Genomic DNA, 12,015 nt, shown 5'->3' with positions numbered 1-12,015 from the left:
ATGAGGTAGGCAGGACAAAATGTCCAGAGATACAGCTATAAATTCTGGCCTGGTAAATGCGCTCGAAGTGAGCTTGTCCTTGAAGTTTGTTTTGAAGCTTCAGCTGGCACAGAAAGTGTTTCCCTTCCTCTGATGGGGTGAGTCACTAGAAGCACATGACACTGAGGTTCCAGGATCTGCTTTGTGGTCCTATAGCATACAAGCAGAATTTGAAGGACTAAGGATACTTTAAAAAACTGTGGACGGCTTGAGTCCAATTTAGCTTTGACAGGATCTTCTCCCCAGGACCTCACTGAGATCTTTCTTAGTGCTATTCATCACACCTTATACCGGGTAGACAACTTTGCCTCTCCAACTCCCATCAGCCCCAGACACAATTGGCTGTGGATGATGGGAGTTGTGGTTCAGCAACAGCTGGAGAGCCAGGGTTGCTCACCCCTACTTTATACTCCTTGCACATACTAATTATGTGCTATCAGGACCCACCAGGGCTCTGACCCCAAGGAAGCCTTCTCAGCTTAGGAGGAGGAAGGCGAAGTCACAGCTGAAAGCCCCCACCATCATGGAAGTCCCCCAGGCTTCCCAAATTCTGATCTGCGAGAGCCTGCACTTCTTGTAGCCCCACTGCTACCAGTAGAACCCAGCTTTGGACACTGGTGAAGCATTGCTCCCTAGTGAAACCCCAGTCCCATCGCTGGCACCTACACCATCACCCTCAGACCACACAAAGCCAGGGCAGAACTTCAGGAGGTGGAGGTGGAGGCCATAACTCAATGGAAGATCATTGGCTTTCATGCAGGAGGTCCCAGGATCAATTCCTGGCAACTGCAGGTAGGGTTGGTAGGAACTCCTGCCTGTAACCTCAAAGAGCCACTACAAGTCAGTGTGGACAATACTGAACTAGATGGACCAAGGCAGCTCCCCATGTTCCTATGTATTTGTCTTGGATTCAGGCCATTCCGAAGCACCAGAAGAGGCAGGACTCTTGACTCTCATAGAAGCTTGTCAAGGACAGCATGCACTTTGTTGGTGCAATAGCTTCAGCTCCTCATGGCCCCAGATTTGCCTCCTATCCATCCGGCTGCCTTGCAGCTGGGTCTTTTGCCCCGGGCTTCTTTACCCCTCTCGACCCAGCATGGACATGCATTCTCAAGGCTGGCTCCAAGTTTAAGAAGTCCCTGGGCAACATGCCTTTTGATGGCTCTCCCATCTGGGCTGACCAAACAGCAGTGAAAGCAACAATAGCGGTAAATAAGATGGTAGCAACAAAGAGAAGAGGAGGAGGCAGATGGGAAAGCACCAGGAGGCTGGAGTGCTCATACCATAATCTCCTCTCATAATTGCTGGCTTGGACGCAGCATTGGAAAGACGTCCCAGTGGGCCTGGGTATTGTGGGGAAATTGAGGTGGCACATGCACATTTTAGGTTCCTAGCACTTAGCAGGGGGTGGGGGTGGGTTAAAGGTCCTATGTTCCTAAGCCCTAAACAGTTTAGGATAGGGTTACCTGGGAGCGCACCTTCTTCTGCATGATCCCCACTGCACATTAAAGTCATTGAAAGAGGTCCATCTCTGGATGCCGGCAGCTTGTCTGGCGGTGACTTGGGAGTGGGCCTTCTTTGTAGTCACTCCTGGGCTGTGGAAAATGCTTCCTCTAGATATCCATGGCTTATCATAGCTTAACTTCTGTATCAGCCTTTAAAAGAGTCCTTAAGACACATTTTTTAGTCTGGCTTTTAGTAATCTTTGCATGTTTTAAATTGTTTTAAAAAAGAGTTTTTTGTGTTTTTATTCTATTTATTGTTGTGAACTGCCTAGAGCTTTGGAGTCAGGCAGTATATCAAATAAATAAAATAAAGAGAAGAAGGAAGGAAGGAAGGAAGGAAGGAAGGAAGGAAGGAAGGGGGGTCCCAGGTATCAGTGGTGGGCCTTATTTACCTAAGAATACTACATGCTGACACTGAGCCTATGTTGTACACATGTTGGGCATGTAACCTGTGCATCACAGTACACATGTGCAGATCAACAATGGTGTACACTATACACAGGATGTATACATGTTGAACATAACTGAGGAATAGAGCTTTTTCTATGTGATATGTTCCACCCCAGTCTCCACTGCCCATGGCCTCTGTCTCACTTTCCGAGCAACTTCCTCTAGCTATGCATCTGTTTTCAAAAGATCCTGTCTTGAGCACTGTGGTGAAGGCATATGCAAACATGCCAAGCTCATGTCAGAGCTGAAGGGCAGCCCCTACCTGTCAAACCTCTCATTCAGCAGTGCAAAACCTTCAAGATACAGTAACTGCCATGTCTTATACAGGAGAACCTCAGTATTCATGGGAGTTCCATTCTCCGCAGTTAACACGGATATGGAAACTGCAAATACTGGGTCTTTGGGGCAATGGGATCATGGAGGTTACGTTCCCAGAGGCCCGAAAATTGCAAAATAATGTTACCTACCATGCTCTGTCGGCCTCCAGTGATCCCGCAATGGCCCCCAGATGTCAGAAAAGGTCAATTTTTACACATTTTCCAGCTATTTTTGTGGGGATTTTCCAGTAAATGGCCCACAAAATGGCTGCATTTAATGAAATGGTGACCAGAAATTACCTCCACGGTCATTTCCAGCTGCCTCTGACCTGTGGATTCATGGAATTAACCCCTCATGGGCAATTTCATTCCCACGTATGTTGAAGTCAGATGTCACTCACCCAGCTGCAGATATGTGAGATTGCGAATGCTGGATCTGCATATAGCAAGGCCCACCTATATACAGTGAGATGCTTCACATGAGCAAAGCGAAGCACCTCAAGGTTGTTTGTGGGAAAAGCAGGCTTAGCCTGCTCTCTCTGGACATGGGCAGGGAGCCATCCCTGGATGGCCAGATTGACTGCCCACACGATTACTGGCTTCGTCATGGAGCCGGTAGGGGCAGTGGGGATTGGGGGCCGCCTGGCCCCCGGAAGTCCCAGGATGCCCCACGCAAGTGTGTGTGTGTGTGGGGGGGGTGTTCTGAGGAGACCATTGAGGCCAGGAGGCTTGTTGGAGCCTCCCAGTTGGGGATCTCCTCATGAGTTGCCATGGCATGGAGCCCTGCCCTGGTGATTCATGATCACCAAAATGGGATTAGCGGAGTGCTTGCTTTGCTTACCTCGTTTAAGGGGAAAGTACTTTGGGAGGTTTGCTGCCAGGAGCTGCTCAGCTCCCACTGCAGCACACAACCTCCCCAAAATGTGCTGGGCTCTCTTAGCCCACATTTCGGAGGTTGTGTGAATAATCTCAGTAATGCCTAGAATGTACTGATAATAAACCTGGACTATGCTACATGATAAATATGGATGATACCCCTTCAGTCTGAATGTGTGTGTTCAATCTGCATGTGACTGATTCTCCTCACTTGTTTAAAAAAAATCCCTGCGCCTAGAAAACTAGCATGTCAGGGAGAGGGGCTATTTCTTAGCCTTCTCCATAGCATATTTGTTTTCTGCATGCAGAGGGGTGTGTGTGTGTGTGTGTGTGTGTGTGTGTGTGTGTGTGTGTGTAGCAGTATTCCATCATGTGACGGAATACTGAATCCTCATCAGTACTCTGAGGTTCAATCCAGACTAGGGATTAGTACTTTAGTGAAAAAAAATAGGTTTCAGTTTGTAGGCTCTGATAAAGAAATAAAAGACCACATTTGTGTGATTCTCTGGTTATGGTCTTGAGAAATCAGTCCCAAACCCATTCTGGCCAAAAATGATTCTAATAATGCATCAAACATAAAAGAGCTCATGTAGCATAGTTAAGACAAGCACAGCCCATTTCTTGTGCATGTTTACTCAGAAATAATTCTCACTGAATTCAGAGGGACTTCCTCTCAAGCAAGTGCGCACAGCATTACAGCTTGAATTACGAATCTAGAAGTGCCTGAATCAACTCTTGTGTGTACCATGAACTCACAAGGTGACCTCTTTCTCACAATGCCTTTTGAGGCAACCATGCAAGAGGCTGAAGATTTTGTTTGTCCTTATGCATGAACCCACGGTTTTGTCATCTAACCGTGGGTTGGTTTTAGCCAGCAAACGTGAATTTGAACCTTTGGTTACAATTAAACTTCCCTGCCGAAACCTCAGGTCCAAAAGTGGCATAGTGGCATCCAAATTCTGCTGCTGTGTCCAACAGGGTAGGAAGAGGAAGGAGCTCTTCCCTTCCTCCTACTTGATTGGCTGCCATAGCTTTTCTTCATGAATCAAAGGAAGTCCGTGCAGCCAGTGCCTTCCCTTTGCGGTCTCCCATACTACAGATAGGGATAGTCTGGGAGAGCATTGGGGGAATGGAGTTAAACCGCCAGTCTGTTGGACCTGCGGTGTGCCGTGATGTCCGAAAGCAGCCTCAGTCTCATCTCCACAGCTTACAACTGCAATATGGGGCTAATAAAACTGCATCCCTTAATAAGATTGCTATTAGAACTGCAGCAAGGCTATCTATGCAGAGTGCTTTGAACTTTCAAAACTGCCATAGAAGTCCTGTGTTTTCTGCACCTACACAGCTTTTAGCAGATCTTTCCCCATACTGTGAGAAAGCAAAGGTTATTCGCATCCAGTGTCGCTGCTATTCAGTGGGAGGCTATTGGTTGGTGGAGAAGATGGTTTGTTTTCTACAAAGGTTAAACAGCTTCTCAGAAAGAAAGAAAAAGATTAGGCCTTTCCTAAGCAGTTTGAGGCTACTGGGGATAAACTCATGCTCTCTGTGAATTTCTCCTTTAAGGATATGATGGGGCCTTTCACATGATCACGTGGGCAGGTGGGTGGAGGAAGGAAGGGATAAGCCTACCTGCCCTGCAGGTCATCCAGACTGGCCCCAGCCACGCCATGCCACTTCACACACAATCTCCATGGTGGCAACTGGTGTGACATTCCAGAGGCCAAAAGAATCCCATAATGCACCACACGATGATTGTGGTCATTGGGGGATTCCCTCAGAAGACCGGCGCTCTAGGTGCTCATCTCTGTATCAGTGCAGGTTGCAAGCAGCCCATGCGGTCACAGGATACCGGAGCATGGGTTAACAGTGTGCTCGCTCCATTAACCCAGGCTAGGAGTCAGGCTTCGGTGCTGGGTTCGGCTCCACAGTACCGTATGGATCTCAGCGGTTCTTATGAGCAGCTAAGATTTGTAAACCGCCCTGAGCCATTTTTGGAAGGGCAGTATATCAATCAAATCAATCAAATCAATCAGCAAGCAAGCAAGCCCGCCAGCCAGATTGGGCTTGGCTGCTCATGAGAACAGCCTCGATTTCTCTGTCTATCCAGTATTTTTAGTGATCTTTTCCCCGCTGCTATTTTCTGACATCTTTTTTCATGGGCATATATTTGGCTCTCTGTGAGCAGGTGTTTGAAAATAAGTGTAAGCCATAAACGTGAAACATATACACACCACTCAAATGTGTTGGGAAATCTGTTTCTCCTATAAGGCTACTCAACAGAGAACAGGACGGGCTGTAGTGCCCTTTTGAGTGCGTCATCACCTAGGTGTGGAATTGCTCGGAGTGTTTGGGGATCGTTGCCCTCTTGGCTTGCCCACTTTTTTGACTCATCACAAAATGAAACCAAACCAAACCGTTCTCTTTTATGCCAGGTTCATTGGCTCAAGTCAGTGCTAAGTGAGCATTTGTTTGTTTTTTAAAAAAGGTTTTCAGGAAGTTCTCGGAGAAAATCTCATTAGATTAAATGGAAAGCTTTTAAAGGACTTCCACTTGCACAGCAGTGGCCTTGCATCTCAAAAAGCCGTTTCAGCAACTTTCGGCTCTGTGATCCACTGCTATTAGTACTTTGGTGCCCTTCACTTTCAGTAATAGGGAAATGGCACGGTACTTGAAAATCATGTGTAATGTTTTTGCTTCTCAGACCCAAGTAAAATGCTTCACAGGAATTCATTTTTCTAGGCATAAGAACATAAAAACATAAAAACAGCCCTGCTGGATCAGGCCCAAGGAGGCCCGTCTAGTCCAACATCCTGTTTTACACAGTGTCCCACCAGATGCTGCTGGAAGCCCACAGGCAGGAGCTGTGGGCATGCCCTCTCTCCTGCTGTTACTGCCCTGCAACTCATACTCAGAGGCATCCTGCCTTCGAGGCTGGAGGTGGCCTATAGCCCTCTGACGAGTAGCCACTGATAGACCTCTCTTCCATGAAGTTATCCAAAACCCTCTTCAAGCCATCCAGGTTGCTGGCTGTCACCACATCTTGTGGCAGAGAATTCCACAAGTTGATCATGCGTTGTGTGAAGAAGTAACTCTGTTTGCTGGTGCTAAATTTCCTGGCAATGAATTTCATGGGATGACCCCTGGTTCTAGTGTTCTATGAGAGGGAGAAAAGGCATATCCCTAAGAATAACTGTGAAACTGCATGGAAACATACAGAGCTGCCTTATGCTGAGTCAGATTATCGTTGCATCTCACTCAATATTGTCTACTCTAACAGGCAGCAGCATTCCAGTGTTTCAGGCAGGCATCTTTCCCAGCCCTGCCTGGAGATGCCAGAATTGAATCTGGGATGCAAAGCAGATGCTGGACCATGGAGCTATGGCTCATCCCCCCTGTAGCTCAGTGCCTCAGAGGATGCCCCTGCTTGCAGAAGATTGTGGCTATGTCTAAGATTTTCTATATGCTGCATAAACATACAGAGGACAATGAGCTGGTAGCTGGTCTTGTGCTAGCAGGCATGAACTGTCCCCTTTGCTAAGCAGGGTGCACCCTGTTTAAATGGGAGACTATGAAGCTCTTCTCATGATCACTGAGAAGAGCTTCTTCGAGGTCCGCGGGGAGAGTGGGTTTTCCCAACCCTCCATGCAGACGATCCCTTACCATTCCCTGGGTGGATCATGCTCTCCTGTGGGCTGCCAATGCCTCGCCACACTGCATCCGGGTGCTCTGGGGGTCGGGTGCAGGGATTTGCTGCCATGGGGCACCCCACTTCTCAGACCCCCAATAATGTACCACCCAAGTGGTAGGAGCCCCCCTCCCCCCGAGTGTGCCCGCCGCTGCAAGCAGCCATGGCAGATACACGACCATTTAAACCAGTGTTTGAATTTAAACCAGCAATCACGCCCCAAGCCTGGATTTAGCGGTGGGCTACTTTACTACTGATAATTATATACCACTCTTCAACAAAATTCTCAAAGCGGTTTACATAGAAAAATAAAAAACCCACATAAATAAGATGGCTCCCTGTCCCTAAATGGCTCACAATCTAAAAATAAACATAAGGCAGACACCAACAACAGCCACGGGAGGGATGCTGTGCTAGGGCTGGATAGGGCCAGTTGCTCTCCCCCGGCGAAATCTTAGAGAATCACCACTTTAAAAGGCGCCTCTTTGCTCAATTAGCAGAGGTAATTCCTTTAGAGGATTCATCGTTGTGGTGCCGGTGGGAGACACATGGCTCCCGGCAGTTTTCACATGCAGCAGAAACCGGGCTGGGCTGTAAAGTGTTTCCCATAATGAATGGGGCTGCTTTGGGAAGAGCACCTGCCTGCTTGCATGCAGAAGGTTCCAAATTCCCTCCCTGGCATCTCCAGATAGGGCTCCTGCCTGTAACCTTTGTGGAGCTGCTGTCAGTCTATGGAGAGCTGGTATGAAAGGGAGACTAGAAGTATTAGCACTGTCAGATATTCCCCTCAGGGGATGAAGCCGCTCTGGGAAGAGTAGAAGGTTCCAAGTTCCCTCCCGGGCAGCATCTCCAAGATAGGGCTGAGAGAGACTCCGGCCTGCTACCTTGGAGGAGCTGCTGCCAGTCTGTGAAGGCAATGAGGCGGGTCTCACGATCCGTGAGAACCACTTTTTTAGAAACAGCGGGGAGAGCGGGCTAAGCCCGCTCTCCCTGCAAACAAGTGGGCAGGGAGCCCTGGGCAGGCGGATTGGCTGCCCACACGGTTGCCGGCTCCATACTGGGGAGACCCCCGGAGCCGGGAGGTGGCTTTTCGCCTCCCGGTCGGGGGTCTATTCACGAGCTTTTATACCAGGGGTTCCAGAGCAGGTTAGCCGCTCCAGAAAGACTGGGCTCGGCTGCGAGCCCTGAGGTTCTGATGGGCTAGCGGAGGCTAGCTTGATTTTTGCTGATCGTCAGAATAGCCCCAATTAGGTCATTCACACAATCAAAAACTGTGTTCTACCCGGGTTTGGGAGCTATGTGTACTCCCAATTTTTGATTGTGTGGAAGCAAGGTTAGAGGAAAACCTGGGTAGAAGTGATTGTGTGGAAGCAAGGTAAGAGAAAAAGCTACCCAGGTTTTCCTCTAACCTTGCTTATACACAATCACTTCTACACAGGTTTTCCTCTAACTTTGCTTCCACACAATCAAAAATTGGGAGTACACACAGCTCCCAAACCTGGGTAGAACACAGTTTTCGAATGTGTGAATGACCTCACTATTGAGCTAGATAGACCAATAGTCTGACTCAGTAAAGCTGACTTATGGCAGCTTCCTGTGTTGCTATGTAACATTAGACATGATACACCGGAAATGGCAAAAGTGAGGAAATAAGCAGGCTCTAATTTTTCATTAAGTTATATAAGAATGAAATGGCTTGGTAGAACGGCTAGTGAGGGAGAGAGATCTGCCATATGACAGTTGCTGCAGCCCAATGATATCCCAGGGTTGCATCTTAGCCCTAGTCAGATATTTATATTTTATATGTGTACAGGTGACTGTACACATGCACATCTGTTCTTGTAAATGCAATCATTGCACACATTTTAAATGTGAACGTGGGTATAGGTCCCCTCAAATGCAGGGTACAGATAGGAAGTGTGCAACTGTATGTATGTGTCCCGGCCTCAGGGGACCACACAATGCACTGTGCACCAAGCACAGTGCATTGTGGGATTTCCCCAGGAGACATACGCTCTAGGCTCCCGTTTTTGTGTCTCCATGTGCTAAATGAAGCAAGAGGAGACACACAATTCCAGAGCCTGGGCTAATGGTGTATTGGTGCTGTTATCCCAGGCTCACAGCTGGGCTAAAAAGCCGGGCTAGGCGGCGCTGCCCTGCCGGAATTGGACCTAATCCTTATGGTACTCACGCACAGCCTAATCCAGGATGGGCTTCCCAGGCAGGGTTAGGCTGTGTGTGAGAACAGCTTCAATGTGTGAATAGTATGTGTGTGCAGATCTGAATGTGTATACATTGTACACAGATTGTACGTGCATTGAGCATAATGGGTTCTTTTTAACATTATATTGCCAGAAGTTATCTGGAGGTTTTGGCTGAAGTGTTATTGGTATGCACATAACTCTACTTGCATTTCAGTCTTTTGATCCTAGGAACGTAGTGGAGGTCCTAAACCGGTATTTGGAGACAGTCTTGGTTGGAATAAGGGTGAACAAGATGAAACACAAGCATGATTCAGACATCGTGATGTACAAGTGTACTTTTTGTGTTTGTGTGAATGACTGTACAGAATTTGTGTTCATTTTAAAAGTCAAATGCATGGTACAGATAGGAAGTGTACTTCTGCACCTGCATTCAACATAACATGTGAATGACTGTACCTGTGTATAGATCTGTACCTGTGTACACTGCACACTCATTGTAAGAGTGCTGAGCATAATGCATGAATGGGCCTATAATCATATCATGGCTGAAGATTTTTCTAGTTTCCCTGGAGGGGTTTGACCTATTTTGAATGGAATGGCTGTTCTCTCTAGAATCTGGAGTATGTCATTTGGGGGTGCTTCTGTACATGCATCAGCTACACGTCCTTGATGGATTTCTTAGCTCACGCCCAGTTTACTACATGTTTCTAGGAACCCGGTTCCCAAACTTGGGAACCCAGAATTACAACTCCCAGAAGCCATGGCAGTTGGGGATGATGGGAATTCTAGTTTAAGAACATCTGGGGACTCAAGGCTGGGAATCCCTGCTCGACAGAACTAAAAACAGCATTAGTTCAGATAGAACAACAGTGCTTATTGGAACTGGAATGAACGGAAAGTGAATGAAGAGTGTTGGATCTGGGAAGAGACTGTTGAATCTCTTCTATGTCGTCTCAATCTCTGAGCAACCCTTTGAATGAATGAAGCAATCAATCAGAAGTGGAGGTGAGTTCAGAGGCTGTAGTCTGAAGAATGAATGATCACACAAACAGGACCTGATTCAGCCCTAAAGGCCAAACTGAAATCGTATCAACCATTGAATTGATGAAGGAGTACACAGTTAGCAATCAATGGCGATACATTTGGACAGGTTAGCATTAGAAGAGGCATTTTCCAAGGGGCCTCACTATCCCTTCTGTTGTTTGTAACCACCATGACTCCACTTTCACAAATACTAAACAGAACAGGCCTCAGATACCAAACATCTAAAACAACAAGTAAAATCAACCATCTGCTGTACATGGATGATCTGAAGTTGTATGGAAAGTCCCAGTCAGAAATTGAATCACTGCTAAACACTGTCCAGTAGTGATATAGCAATGGAGTTTGGACTAGACAAGTGTGCTGCATTGATAATGAAGAGAAGAAAAATAACAAAAACAGAAGGAATAGAACTGCCCAATGGAAGCAAGATCAAGAACCTGGAAGAGAAAGAACCTTACAAATACTTGGGCATTCTCCAGGCTGATAACATTGCACACACTGAAGTTAAAAGAAAAATTGGAAGTGAAGTGAGAGTTAGGAGCATTAGAAAAATCCTAAATCAGGAGAGTTAGAAAAATCTTAAAGTCCAAACTCAATGGCGGGAACACCATACAAGACATAAACACCTGGGCTATACCTGTTATCAGATACACTGCAGGAATAATAGACTGGACCCAGGCAGAGCTAGAGACACTAGATCATAAGACCAGGAAAATCATGACCATCAATCATTCTCTGCACCCCCACAGTGATGTAGATAGGCTATACCTCCCTCACAGCTCAGGTGGAAGAGGAATGCTGCAAGTCCATCAAACAGTAGAGGAGGAGAAAAAAGGCCTTGAAGAATATATCAAGGACAATGAAGAAGATGCACTTAACATGGTCAATAACGAGTAACTATTCAACACCAATGAAACAAATCAGGCCTACAAGAAAGAAAAAGTCAAGAACCAAGCAGAAAAATGAAGGGGGGAAAAAGCCCCTGCATGGTCAATATTTGCACAATATAACTGGAAAATCAAACATCACCAAGACCTGGTAATGGGTTAGGAATTGCAACTTGAAGAAAGAAACAGAGGGTTTAATACTGGCTGCACAAGAACAAGCATTAAGAACAAATGCAATAAGAGCAAAAGTAGAAAAATCAACAACAAACAGCAAGTGCCGCCTTTGTAAAGAAGCAGATGAAACAGTGGACCACCTAATCAGCTGTTGTCAAAAGATCGCACAGACTGACTACAAACAAAGGCATGACAAGGTAGCAAGGATGATACACTGGCACATCTGCCCCCCAAAAAACCAACCAACCAAACAAACAAACAAACAAAAAAGCTACCTGTAGCCAACAATTGGTGGAACCATAAAATTGAAAAAGTTATAGAAAATGAAGATGCAAAAATATTATGGGACTTCTGACTACAAACAGACAAACATCTGCCACACAATACACCAGATATAACTGTGGTCGAGAAGAAATAAAAACAAGTTAAAATAATCGACATAGCAATACCAGGGGATAGCAGAACAGAAGAAAAAGAAATAGAAAAAAATCACCAAATACAAAGATCTACAAATTGAAATTGAAAGGCTGTGGCAGAAGAAGACCAAAATAATCCCAGTGGTAATGGGCGCCCTAGGTGCAATTCCCAAACACCTTGAAGAGCACCTCAACACCATAGGGGCCACAGAAATCACCATCAGACAATTTCAAAAAGCAACATTACTGGGAACAGCCTATATTCTGCGACGATATCTATAATAACAACAGCAACAACATTGATAATAAAATTCTGCCATCCCAGTTCCTTGGGAAGAACTCGATGTCTGGATAAAACAAACCAGTCAATAAAACCTGTCTCACTGTGTTAATAATAATAATAATAATAATAATAATA

General features: G+C 46.2%; 1 protein-coding gene across 3 annotated transcripts in view; it reads left to right on the top strand.

The window, feature by feature from the left end:
* The window catches only part of FAM135B (family with sequence similarity 135 member B), a 215,353-nt gene that overhangs the window by 45,132 nt on the left and 158,206 nt on the right, over positions 1–12,015 (top strand). The gene's annotated exons all lie outside the window — the stretch shown is intronic.

This window comes from Hemicordylus capensis, chromosome 4 (genome assembly GCF_027244095.1).
Source record: "Hemicordylus capensis ecotype Gifberg chromosome 4, rHemCap1.1.pri, whole genome shotgun sequence".
NCBI lineage: Eukaryota > Metazoa > Chordata > Lepidosauria > Squamata > Cordylidae > Hemicordylus > Hemicordylus capensis.
Note: the sequence above shows the minus strand (reverse complement) of the source record. Positions and strands in the feature narration are given on the sequence as shown.